At 38.3% G+C, this 12,735-nt stretch overlaps 1 protein-coding gene across 3 annotated transcripts in view; it reads right to left on the bottom strand.

The window, feature by feature from the left end:
* slc22a16 (solute carrier family 22 member 16) overlaps nt 1-12,735 on the bottom strand; it is a 109,674-nt gene that overhangs the window by 94,516 nt on the left and 2,423 nt on the right. The window contains exons 2-3 of one of the 3 annotated variants that reach the window (XR_007247598.2): nt 9,419-9,543; nt 6,260-6,893 (exon numbers count right to left, since the gene is read on the bottom strand). The exons of 1 other annotated variant lie outside the window; for it this stretch is intronic. The gene's annotated coding sequence lies outside the window, so the exon portion shown is untranslated. One more of the 3 variants, XR_007247597.1, reaches the window with a different exon arrangement.

Raw genomic sequence — 12,735 nt, 5'->3', positions numbered from 1 at the left:
AGCTGTTTCTTAAGGAGTCACAATTCTGCCTTGATTGAGTGCAACAGTGAAGCATTCATTCTTATGTTCCCTACTCCACTATTTGTTTACATTATGACTGACATACACTGTTTAATTTACATTCATTCATTCCATTTCCCACAACAGCCTTATTTAAAAAAAATTTATTAACCCTTCTTGAAATCTATCAATCTAGCCTAGCATTCAGTCTTTAAGGGGCAGGGGTGGGGGAGTGGGAGGGGAAAGGGAAATTGTTTGAATTTTCTACTACCTTTTTATGACAAAAGGCTTTTGTGATTTCGGTCAATTTTAAAACTATAGGGGACTCTCCGACTTATGAACACAATCTTATACAGGGTGTAATGTTAAAACAAAATTTCCTATCCGTATGAACAGCAACTTTACATTGGCCTGTACTGTGTTGTAAGTTGCGTATAAATGGAATTGCGAATGGACTCAAAAATCAAACCCTTTTGCAACCCAGAACAGCCTGTTATGTCCCCTTGTTTTGAATTTCCCACAATTTCTCTCTGCCAATCTTTTGCACAGCTATCATTTTAAACACTTTGATAGCTCAGTCTTCTTTTCATTAGAAACATAGGCATAGGAGTAGACATTCAGCCCTTTGAAATTGTTCCAACATTCAATGAGATCATGGCTGATCTGTGGCCTAACTCTATGTCTGCCTTTGGACCATATCCCTTAATACCATTTGCTTAACAAAAATGTATCCCTCTCAGTTTTGATATTAACAAATGATCTAGTTTCAAGTGTCACTTGTGGAAGTGTCCCAAATGTCTACCATCCTTTGTGTGCTGAAGTGCTTCTTAACATCTCTCCTAAATGGTCTTGCCCTAATGTCCAGACAACATCCCACAGTTCTAGAATCTCCAACCATTGGAAATAGTTTAGCTTTATCAACCTTCTCCTTTCCAGTTAAGATCATAAAGATTCATCCCTTAACCTGTTAAACTACAGTAAAACAGGTCAAATGTGTAGTTTTTCCTCATAACTTAACCCCTTATATGCAGGTATGTTCTTCTAGACCTATGCTGTACTCTCTCCAAGACCAATATATCCTTTCTAAAGTGTGGTACCCAGATCTGCTCACAGAACTCCAAATGGGGTCTAACCATGGTTTATGTAGCTGCAGCATAGCTTCTTAATCCTTATGTTGTAGTTCTAGACATATAACAGCCAACATTCTATTACCTTTCTTGATTTTCTGCACCTGACTGCAGCACTTTAAACATCTATGCACCTGAGCCCTAAAGTCTCTTCAGTCATTCAAGGTATTTAACTTCATGCCATTTAGAAAGTACCCCGATCTATCCTTTTTCATAAATAAAAAAGGAAAACCTTGTTTTGCCTAGTTTACCAGTATTGTTTTGTTTGTCATTACTCTGATGAACTTAACGATGCTTTTCTAAAGTGATCATATCTTTCCTTAATTTATCACTCAAAAGTGAACCCAGTACTCGATGGGGGTGTGACTAAGGCTCTGTCAACTAACACAGCATTATTTTTAAACACTGAATCTGCTAAAGATACAGGCCAACATTTCATTCACGTTTTTACATGCCAATTCAGAAGGATATGATTAAAGTCCCACTTTTGACATCTTTAAGCACATAATTATCTTCTCTGATCAGTGCATTATGGCCTATTATTTTGTTGCAGTGTAATGAGATTAAGCTTTACAAAGGCTGAAGCCCCCAATCTAGATGTGAGAACATAATATGGAATAATAGTGCAGTACAATGTTACCTAATACTGCACCAATCAATTGTACTGCCTTTAAAGTGAAATACTAAGCTAAAGTGATCATAGGCTCTCAGGTTGAGCAAAGAATCCTGTGGTACTATTCAAGAAAGGAAAATTCTGTGGTTGAATACATTATATAATTATAGAATCCCTACAGTGTAGAAGTAGACCAATCATCCCATGAGTCCTACTGACCCTTCATCAAGCATTCCACCCAGACCCAGTTCTCTATGTCACCCTTGTAATTCTGTGCTTCCCATAGCTAATCCACCTAGCCTGCACGTCACTATGGGCAATTTAGCATGGCCAATTCACTAACCATCTTTGGACTGTGGAAAGAAACCCACGCAGGCCTGGGGAGAATTTGCAAACTTCACACAGACAGTCACCCGAGGTTTCTGAGGCTGTGAGGTAGCAGCACCAACCAATGAGCCACCATGTCACCCAGAATGGAAGACCTTCCCTTCGGAAAAGCAACATCTGAACATTCGAATATGAACTTCAAGGTAGGTGATTTCTCAAATCAGGATACATGATGTGAAAAAAAAATTAAACTCATTACATTTTATCAAAAAGTTAGTCACACGATCATTGGACTGTCTAACTAACGGTCCAGTCAAATGTAAACCAGCAAATATGCCCATTCACATTAAGGGGTAAGTCAAATCCTAAAAACAACTCTAACATACTTGCTGCCACAACAATCATGTCAAAGTCCATTCAAACAACAGCCAAAGAAATGATGTTCTAACGCATCATACACAAAAACGTGTTACCTGGCCGTTAATTAGACTTCAAGTCAAAATATGGTGCACATAATTTCATGAGTGCAGAAATAAAGTTAGCCTCTGAATACCCAGAATTCAGAGAAAGCAGCAGCCCCCAACAGTTTTATACCTTTTGAACCTGCTTATGAAGGAATTAGCCTCTTGCAAAATTATGATGAAATAAATACGGAGCCAGATTTACAGTTAGGCAATTAGTCATGATATTAATCACATCAAAACACAGATTTATTAGGAAGGCAACCTTTAACTCATTTAATTTCTTATATTCATCAATTATTTGGTTGCTTAAGGTGGTACATGATTAGAAGTGCTGTTATTTGTTCCCTTCATAGGAATTTCCCATATATACATATATTTCATTTAAAAAATCATATTATCTACCCTCTAAAGTTCGCCTACAAGTAATGTCTTACAAGGTGACAACAGTGTGAGAGCTCTATTTTGCAGATTTAAAATGAAGCCTAAAACCTGGTCACAAATGCCTTTTTGCCGTAACCAACCCCAACTCTCCCACTAAAGCCACTTATCACCATCCAATGCCAATCCTTCACAGGAACTACTTTATCTACCTGTTCACCAAATCTAATAATTACCAATGCCAAAGTTTAGTCTTATTCCATTCAACAAAACAAAGGAATGGCAACAATAAGATGTCCACTGCAAAAGAGTGGGGCCTACTACCTACAAAATAGAACTTGGCACCGCTACATCCACAACAGCAGTCCCTTGTGACACATGCTGAAAAGAAAGAAGCACGTGAATACCAATAACTATATTTACAAGTAACAGAGACACAAAAACATGTGTATCTGTTGGGGTGGATGTGTTAAGTATACACTCACCGGATAAAACATTGTTCAGACTTGCAACATGGTGCAGGCCTTTTGGGATGAACTTCCAGAGGAGATGAATTTGGTAAAGCAATAGATTAGGAAACAAAGTTATAAGGTTAATGTAACTGAACAGGTTACTGTTCAACATGCACTTGTTTGTGTAAATTCCACCGATTTGTTATTTGTAACTTGTTGATCCATTGCTCTATATTAGTGCCGGTTCCTGACACTCAATTTGACACCTGGACTCAGATCTTAGTCAACGTTCAGCAGGCGTTAAAAGGTAACATTCTTAGTACAACTGGAACACAGAAGTTCTTACCAGTCTGGTCCCTTCGCCTGCACCAAAGCCAGGAAAAGAGAGGAACATCCCCAAAAACCTATATCACATGTGTGAAGGGAAGAATAATAGGTTAAAGCTGGACATTGAATAATTCAAAGCAGGCAAAACTAATTCATTCTTGCTACATGCAGCTTGCTCTCTCCTATCATTTACCAGACGAATGTAAAGGTATCAGAGTCAATTAATGCATGTTCCACAAGAATATTCACAATCAAGCATCAATCTTCAATTGTACATGCATTTTATCTGCATGATTTCATGATTTTTACATGAAACAAATTTGAAACATTTGTTTTAAATCTCCTAGAGGTATTCTATATTCATATTTCTAAAGAATGTACCTATTTAATATATTATTGAATTGGGCTCCCTAAGTTCTGGAAGAAGGCTCCAAGGTGTCTGAGAGTTAGGATTTCTTCGTTATGTTCAACTTGGCAGACAGGAAATGAGCCATTTCATGTTTTTTTTGCTGATGACATGGTCACGTCACATGACACCAGGTTATAGTCCAACAGGTTTATTTAAAATCAGAAGCTTTCAAAGCACTGCTCCTTTATCAGGTAAAGTCAATTGACACGGTAGCAGAGATCGTTTGTTGTTGTGCATGAGTTAAGCCTTCTTTGCAGTGACAATCCAGTTTTGTTTCAGATAGTTGCTGTCTGTTACAGTACATAAACATTTCAAGGAATCTCCTGTAAAATCTGATAGGTTCTTACTCTAGATTGGAAGTTATCTTTAAAAACAGAAACATTTATTTCCTGCAATTTCAGACATTAAGGAGTTGAGTTCCCCAGAAATTAAGTAAATTAAAAAGGCAGGATTAATTAATATAGCTGCAATTAATCCAATCCATTCCCAAGAGGTTCACTGTGCAGCATCAGGCAAATAGCAAAACTAGTTCAGTGTCCAAGTTAGCTGTCAAGAGGACTAGTACCAATTCCCAGTGGTCTAGTTTCATCAGTGGTGTGGCACAAGGGTTTAATGCTGCATTAAGAAAGAAATGGCTTCATTTCAAAAGCAAACACCTAGCAGGTCCTCAAGAAAGCAGACAGAAAGATATATGAGGAGCAGAACATAAAAAGCCAGAGGTGAGAAAGGAATAGGAAAGTCATGTTCCACATACACACAGCATGATCACATTCTGAAGTGGAAGAAAGAAGCAATATGTAACTGTCGATTGACATTGAAGCCAGGGAAGTCAGAGATTCACACATGGTAATACACATGCAAGTGAGCATCATTCATTAACTTCTACACAAGGCTACCTTCTAATGGCTGGAATGTTAAGGAGGGAGTCAGTTCTTTTCAATTAAGATATAAAGAGCTGCAAAATGGTCAACTAAATTTTGCTTTCAACTTTTAAAAAACTTACCTTTTTATGAAAAAAGTTAAAGCGGGATATTGCATCAAATGTACTTATGCTGATATGGTTTCCTTTTCAAGATGGCTTTACACATCCTTGATTGATTGTTCACTTACTTTGTACCTTTGCTGTTCAGTTAGCCAAGAAGTCGCCGCATCGTTAAAACTGCAGCACAAAAATAACTGGCATAAAACATTCACAAGATATATTTTAGTTGACAGGATCCTACACTGCAGTGAGAGGTGAACATTAAGGCCAGTGGCAATATATAGATGCAAAAAAAAATTAATTTGTTATTCATTCCCATAATTTGCACAACAAGACCTTCGGTGGGTGGTTCAAAGACTCAGCAACTATTGCTGATTTTAAGGAAGTTAAATCTTAGGATTCAGTGGCTGAGTTCCTGCAAGACAGATATGAAGATCTAGTTTAAGTACAAGATCAGAAACTTCCCATCCTCATCATGGCACAGAGCTAGCAGGAAACAGATTAGGAACTGTAAAAGCCTACATCAGATATAAAACTGTGTAGACTTTCAACAGGAAATGAGTAGACTAACCAAAGGTTTTTGATTACACAAATCAGCATCGGGCTTTTTTCCTCCATGGCATTTATGGAAGTCATCTTTCTTCTTCGCAGTCACTCTTGTGGGATTGCAGGTGATGCAAACCTAACAAAGCAAATGTAACCTCCAGGAAATGTGATCCACTGTTGTACATCTACAAATTAAATTGGAAGTTTAAAAGAATCTGAATACCCTTTACATGGTGAATGTGAAAAGGATGTTTCTTCTTATAAGGAAGTCTAGAATCAGGTCACTTTTAGGAGAGGTGAGGGGAAATTCTTTTTTTTCTTTAGGAAGGTCATGCAACTTTGGAACTCAACCTCAGAAGGCAATGGGCTCATTGAATGTTTCTGAGGAAGAGATAAGTAGATTCCTGTTCAGCAGAGGAAATTACAGAAATTCAGGAGTTGAGAGGAGTATGGAATTCAAAACACAAGCAGATCAGTCATGATCCGGCAGAGCAGGCTTGATGAATCAAAGGGCCTACTTCTGCTCTTAATTCACATGTTTATATGTAGGGAATTGACCGTAAAATTACTATTTTATTATGCAACACAACGCAATACATTTACTTTTACAAACAAACAATCTTTAATTGCTTCTTCATACATTTTGTTTTTCATTTTAACTAGTTACCATTCCAGAGTTTTAAACAATGAAGCAAAATCTGCTGCTCAGTAGCCATTCCTACAACTGAAATTTATTTTTCTAAAGCTTTCTGGTACATATGGTGCTTATTTATCCACCCGGCCTTAATTCAAGCTATATATACATTGAAAGTAGCTAACTGTGCCAACTCAATATGTACAATACATGTGATTCATAGTCATAGTAAAATCTTGCTCCTATAAATCATGTACAAAATGACGTGTTCATATTTGGCAATTTAAAAATTACATTTTGTTTTGTTAGACGTATTATGCATCAGACAAGTGAAACATTAAAGTCCTGCAGTTGTACAATTCATACCAGATTCATACTTAGCACAAAACATAAGCAATATTTGTGAAAAAGTACGAGTCAGAGGTATTAAGTTCTTCTTTAAAAATGAATGCTTCTGTTTCTGATTTTAGGATTAAATCCAATAATTACCTTCCCCAAAATTAGTGCCAAACTTGCTAAAACTCAACATTGTTCTAGTTTGACACATGCAGTTGCTTTTCCATGCGGTGCAGGCAACCATTCATCTTCTCTTGCAGCCCCAGGCATCATCAGTGTTGAGCAGACCTTCGGCTGGCTGTGTCAAATACAGGTAGTAGAATGAAATTCTACAAGGAAGGAACCACCAAAGGTGCAGCTAATGTTGTACATTATACTTCATGAGAAATGTTATTGCATTAAAGTATTATACTGGTTCCCTTTGCTGAAATGTGTGAGTTGCATATATAGTTGTTCGGCTGATTTAGTTCAATTAAACCCAAAGTTTCCTAACTACATTGTTTGATTTTGACTGAAAAAAATAGAATTTTCTTCCTTTCCATCAAATATAAATATAGGAAATAAAACACAGATGATCAAACGTAGATATGTAGGGCATGCACATTTCTCCCACCAAACCAAGAATACATCACCAGTTCATATCAAACTTATAATTAAATCGATTTTGATACAAAGAATGTGTTGGATTTCATGTATGAGAGTCATTAAGTGATTTATTTTGAAGATCAGCCTTCTGGTGCATGAATAATGATTGCATTCTAACTCTTGATTTTTGTTGCAAAACTACATTTAATTTTCTATGCAAGTGTTAGAATGGAGCACGTTGAAACATGGTCTTTTGTCAAATGGGAGTGCCTAATACATGGCACTGACCAGAAAATACCTGATGAGATTGTCGTACTTGCTTTAGTAACATTAAGCTTTCCATTTGCCAAGCATGAATTCAATGTGGAAAGTATAATTAGTGGAATTTTGCAATTGCGGTTTTCCAGGGTCATTGACAGTTAACAAGTAGTTGAGGTCACTGATGAATTCTCTGGAAGAGGGGCTCTGGATTTAAATTTTGCAGTACTACCTCCAATTATTTTTTGTTTGGCTGGTTTGATTTTTCCCCAAGCTTCTCCGATTCTGACTACACTTTCCTTCCCATGGAGGGCAGACAACCTCTTCTGCAGCACCCCCCCTCCATCTCCCTCTTGGCTGTCACATAATCCTTGAGGTTGGCCTGAGTTATCCAAGCATCTCAACTTGGTTCCACATTGGAACCAAAGTTTCCGGGAACGATACTTGCTCACAGGTTGTGGCTTTGCTCTGATTTAGTTGAATGTTTATGTTTATAAATCATCACACAAGAATCAATTGCAATATTTACTTAAGTTATTCCTTGTCATTTAGGTTATTCTGCGAACAGAAACTCTGAAATACCTGTGTTTGTTAACCTAAAATGGTCACAGCTATATGATCACAACATTGTTCAGACTTCCAGTGATTAGTGACTAAACAAAAGGCAGTCTCTGTAATCAGCTCATTTAGTGGTTAAGTTATTTAATTTTGGGTCTCATTTCCAAAATGTAGAGAGGAACCTGGCAAAAATGTTAATAAGTACTAGAAATAAAATCAAAAGTTTAAAAGAACACAAGAAACAAATCAGAAAGAGAGGAAAATTACTTGTTTAAGTGTTTATTTTAGTACGTTGTGATTCATATCATTGATACAAACCTACTTTAACATATTAAGAATAGTTTTGAGATTTATCACAAGCTTTATTTCAGTGTAGTAGTACATGGACCAAAAACTTTGAAAGTGGAAATTCATCCATTTGATTATTTTTTTTGATGCTTTAGAAGCTTGGAATTCCATGCTTCTGTTGGCATTTTGAAGGTTACTTTAGCAAGTGTCCAATTTGTATTATTTACAGTAGTAAGTAGTGTATCTTACTGCACAGCACCCACAAGATAATCCAGATGTTTACTGACATCCACATATCGAGATGTTACTGTGCAAGCAGTTGTTCTCTCCCATGCAACTCCTGCCTGGTTATGAGCTGGCAAGGGCAAGGATTACAGCACAAATCCATGATGATATTCCTGGTGTGGCACATCACTTTCTTATTTATTCTGTGAATGCCTAAAGGATGGTAAGTTCGAAATGGCAAGTACATCACACTGGTTATCTAGAGGTGCGAATACACTAGAAGCCGATGTGAAAATGCATTCTTCCAAGACATTGATTTGATTAGTGTCTCAGCTTTTAAACAAAGTTGCATTGGCAACTGACTGATATTCACCAAGTGTTAGAAGAAAAGTGGGAATTCTCAAACCTCACCACCTTTCTGGAGACTCGGGCATTTCAAAGTCTGCACTTGCACAGAGATGGAACATTATAACCTTGTTCGGCAGGCTACAGAGAAGCCATCTTTTACTTGTGGACTCAAAACAGTCCAAAGTAATTTAGACCACTGATTCAGATTAAGTTGGCGTACTCCATCCTTTGTAAGATCTGTGAAATATTGTCATTCTGACAGTCTTCTTCAATATCATGATTGCAGGAGTTGTTTCCGCTTTAGCTAGGCCTCCATGTTTATGCCAGGAACACAAGAGCTGATGCAGTTACACTTCAACATCCTGTATTATTCCAAACAGTTGACATGGAATACCAGCATCAAAGCTTCACACATTCCTGCTCTTATTTGTGGAGCTCTCTCCCAAACAGCGCCGTCACCTTGATGTCTGTCTCGTGCGCAGAAATTCAATCAGTTAAGCATTACTTATTGAACCTGCGTTGTTACGAGCACGCAGAGGCCATGGAAGAGCTCTGGCTTACCAGTTGGTACTCCAGCAAAAATTTCTCCAGACCTTTCAAGTGCTCTAAACAAACCATCAGGTCAAATTTGAGTGTCATCTGTTGTTGTTACAGCTGTCTCCGGCTGTACCCTGCTGTTATTCCACCTAATATACACACACAGAAAAAAAACACTTGTCACACAGCATTTACTTACATTGGGTTATTAGAAATGTATTCAGCTCTGAAAATATGCCAGTCAGATCAAACATTAAAACTAATGCATCAGTAAATCCTTACAAACCAATCTTTTCACAGTAACGTAGCTGCACCAACCATACCCACCCTTCTTTGAAACTAAACAAAATATGAAAACAACCATTATTCAAAATTGCAACTGTAATTTACTCCAATGCAATGCATTATTTTGTCTTCCATGACTGGATATGAGACACACAGCATGGAGTAAAGATACTAACTTTTAAACAAAGCTTCACGAATTGAATTACATGAATCACCAAAATGGCTCAATGCACGTGCAAAATACATTCTAACAGCACATCCAATACAGAATATGACACATAGAAATCAATGGCACACAACTGACCTGTGTCACGAATATTGTGCAGCTTTTAGCAATAAAATGTAACTGCCTAGGAACCAGGTGGTGATATTGACAACATACTTCCATCAATTCTATATTTCAGAAATCAATCTTGGCCCAGACTAATAAAATAGGTTTGGGCAGCCTTAACCTAATCCTAATATGCAAACTTCCCTTTATAAATCAGCATTAAGTTACTATTTAGAAACCACAAAAGATAGCCGGAGTAGGCAACAGAAATGTTAAACTACTGTGGTAGGAAATGCAAAATAATTTCACAGAATTGGAATTCTGCACATTCTTTCCTACCAGACACTCCAGCCTTTGTGACCACAAAATCTACCACTTTATTTTCAAAGAAAAAAAGCAAATAATTTAGCTCTTTGACAGGCATTCCTCCACAAACAAGTTGTGTTTTTCATCCCAGGATATCAAACTTCCCTTTCTGGAGGTATTTTCCATTATCCACCCTATGAATTACAACACCAATCCAGCAATACTGATTCAGCTCAATTAATCAACAATGCTTCCCAATCTCATCTCGGAAGCCTGCCTTCATCTTGAGTACAAATGCCTCCCATTCATCACCTTCTGTCCTAATTACTATCCATTTCTCTTGTACAACACATCAGTGTATGTCCTCCATTTTTGCAACTGTTTATTATCACAAACTTTCCTCCAGCTCCAAATCCATGTCACATGGTGTTGCTTGCCATTCACTCTGGCTTGGAACCCCAGGTATTCCCTTATCCAGCTCTCTTCAGAGTGCATTCTAATCACAATTCAAGAGAACTATGTATCTCCACAATCTCATATGCCAAAAGTCATTACCATCCTCCACACATCAACATCCATATATCTTTGCTTCACCAGGAGCCAGACGCCCAAACATCTATGTAGCAAACTCATTATGTCCATCCTCAGTCATGGGCTCCATTTCTGCACTGTTAACTTTACCCTCTCTTTGCATCAACATTTCATTGTCCCATTCTTCAACATGGGAAATTCACTGTTCCATCCCACATTCTCAGCACAGTCCACACATCCACTTTCTCATTCCTTCTGTGCTTCCACAGGATCCTGGTCCCCTTTTCTGCCACGGTATTTATTACAAGCCTCGCTCCTCTTTACTCCCCCAGATGTTCTCCCTTCAGTTCCAATTCTCTCACCCTGTTTACTGTGGTCTCCTCAACGTCATTACCAGATGTCTTTGAATCGTGAGCACTCCCCTCCTTTTGGTAACCACTTTTTTGTTACAAAAAGATATTAGTTGTAGTTGGATTAGATTCTTTCAGCCACTACGGCAGAAGCAGTTGGACTTTCAAGTGTACCTACTAATTTCTCTCAACAACTGTGCATGCACATTTTCCTCCAATATGTGGGCATGTAGATGACACCAAACTAATTAATCCATGCATGATTTAATTCCATCAGTTTCTACCAGATTCTTTTTCCTTACCATTAGCCTGATTTCTGCCTTTGCATTTCCATTTATTCATACTTCATCTTCATTTTCCTTTGGGCCCAAAGTATCAACCAATTGCATGACTGCCCTTTTCCATCACCTGCCAAACTGATTACATGGCTTTCCATTGCTGGAAGTATTCTGAATCTTTATCTTCTGTCTCTGAATTTTCTATTCTTCACCCAGTTCCATGTATCAATCCTCCTTGGTTTCCATCTTCTACCCTCTGAGCACGAGCACAAACACGAACACACTCTCTACTTTTCTCTGCCTCTGATAATAACACAATTATCCAATTCCAAGCATACATTATCCATTCCATTTCGCTACACTTCTGCATGTGCCTTAAATGACCATTGTCAGAATTCAGCCCTGCTTACAATATTGTCAGAAAATAGGATCGCTTTGGTCTCTAAAGCACATACGAGAGGGTTTTATTAACACCAGTGTCCCATCATAGTTGATGCATGTACAGTGGAGACACAATTGCCATCCTTCTTTCCTTTAATCGCAGGAGCATTACTGAATCTTGACAATACTAACCGAGGAAATGGAATGCAATGTACAAAACCAAAAATAATGCACCAAGGATGCTGAAAATCTGAAATAAAAACAGCAATTGTTGGAAATACTCAACACGTTAGGCAGCATCTGCGGAGAGAGAAACAGAGTTAACATTTCAGTTCAATTACCTTTTTCTCAGAACTGGGAAACATTAGATCAGAGATACAGTGAGTTTTACTTTTTCTAAAACATACTGAATCTCTATAACTTTCACCAGTTCTGCCAAAAGATCACTGACCTGAAACAGTCAACTTTATTTTGTGCTGAGGACTGGCTCCGTGAACCCCAGCGTAAATTTTGGGGGAAAGCCACCTCAGTTAGAAAACTCGTCTAATTGAAGGCCAGCAGCTCTGCACACTAGCAGCACTAATCATGACTGTTAGCTGCTGCCAGGCCAAAGAGGTGGCATTCAGCAATGGACCCGGACATTCAGTTAAATCTGAGATCTCACTGAGGCCAGGCCAAAAGGCCACAACGAAGGGATGGGGATTCATGTTGGACAAGAGAGGGTTGCAGTGGACAGGGAGGCAAAGGTGTGGGAGGGTGGCCTTCAACTGACTAGGTGTCCAGAAAGGCCACTCCCACTCCTTGAGTGACCAGCAGTCTGCAGGATTAAAACTGCCAGGCTGCAGGCTGAGTTCAGACTTTGCCCCCCTGTGAATTGTAACGGAACAGTGGCTGAATGAGACCTTTAGTTGGGCATTAACTGCCCACTTAAGGGTCTCA

This window comes from Stegostoma tigrinum, chromosome 4 (genome assembly GCF_030684315.1).
Source record: "Stegostoma tigrinum isolate sSteTig4 chromosome 4, sSteTig4.hap1, whole genome shotgun sequence".
In the NCBI taxonomy this organism is placed as follows: Eukaryota; Metazoa; Chordata; class Chondrichthyes; order Orectolobiformes; family Stegostomatidae; genus Stegostoma; species Stegostoma tigrinum.
This window is presented reverse-complemented; position numbering and strand designations above follow the sequence as displayed.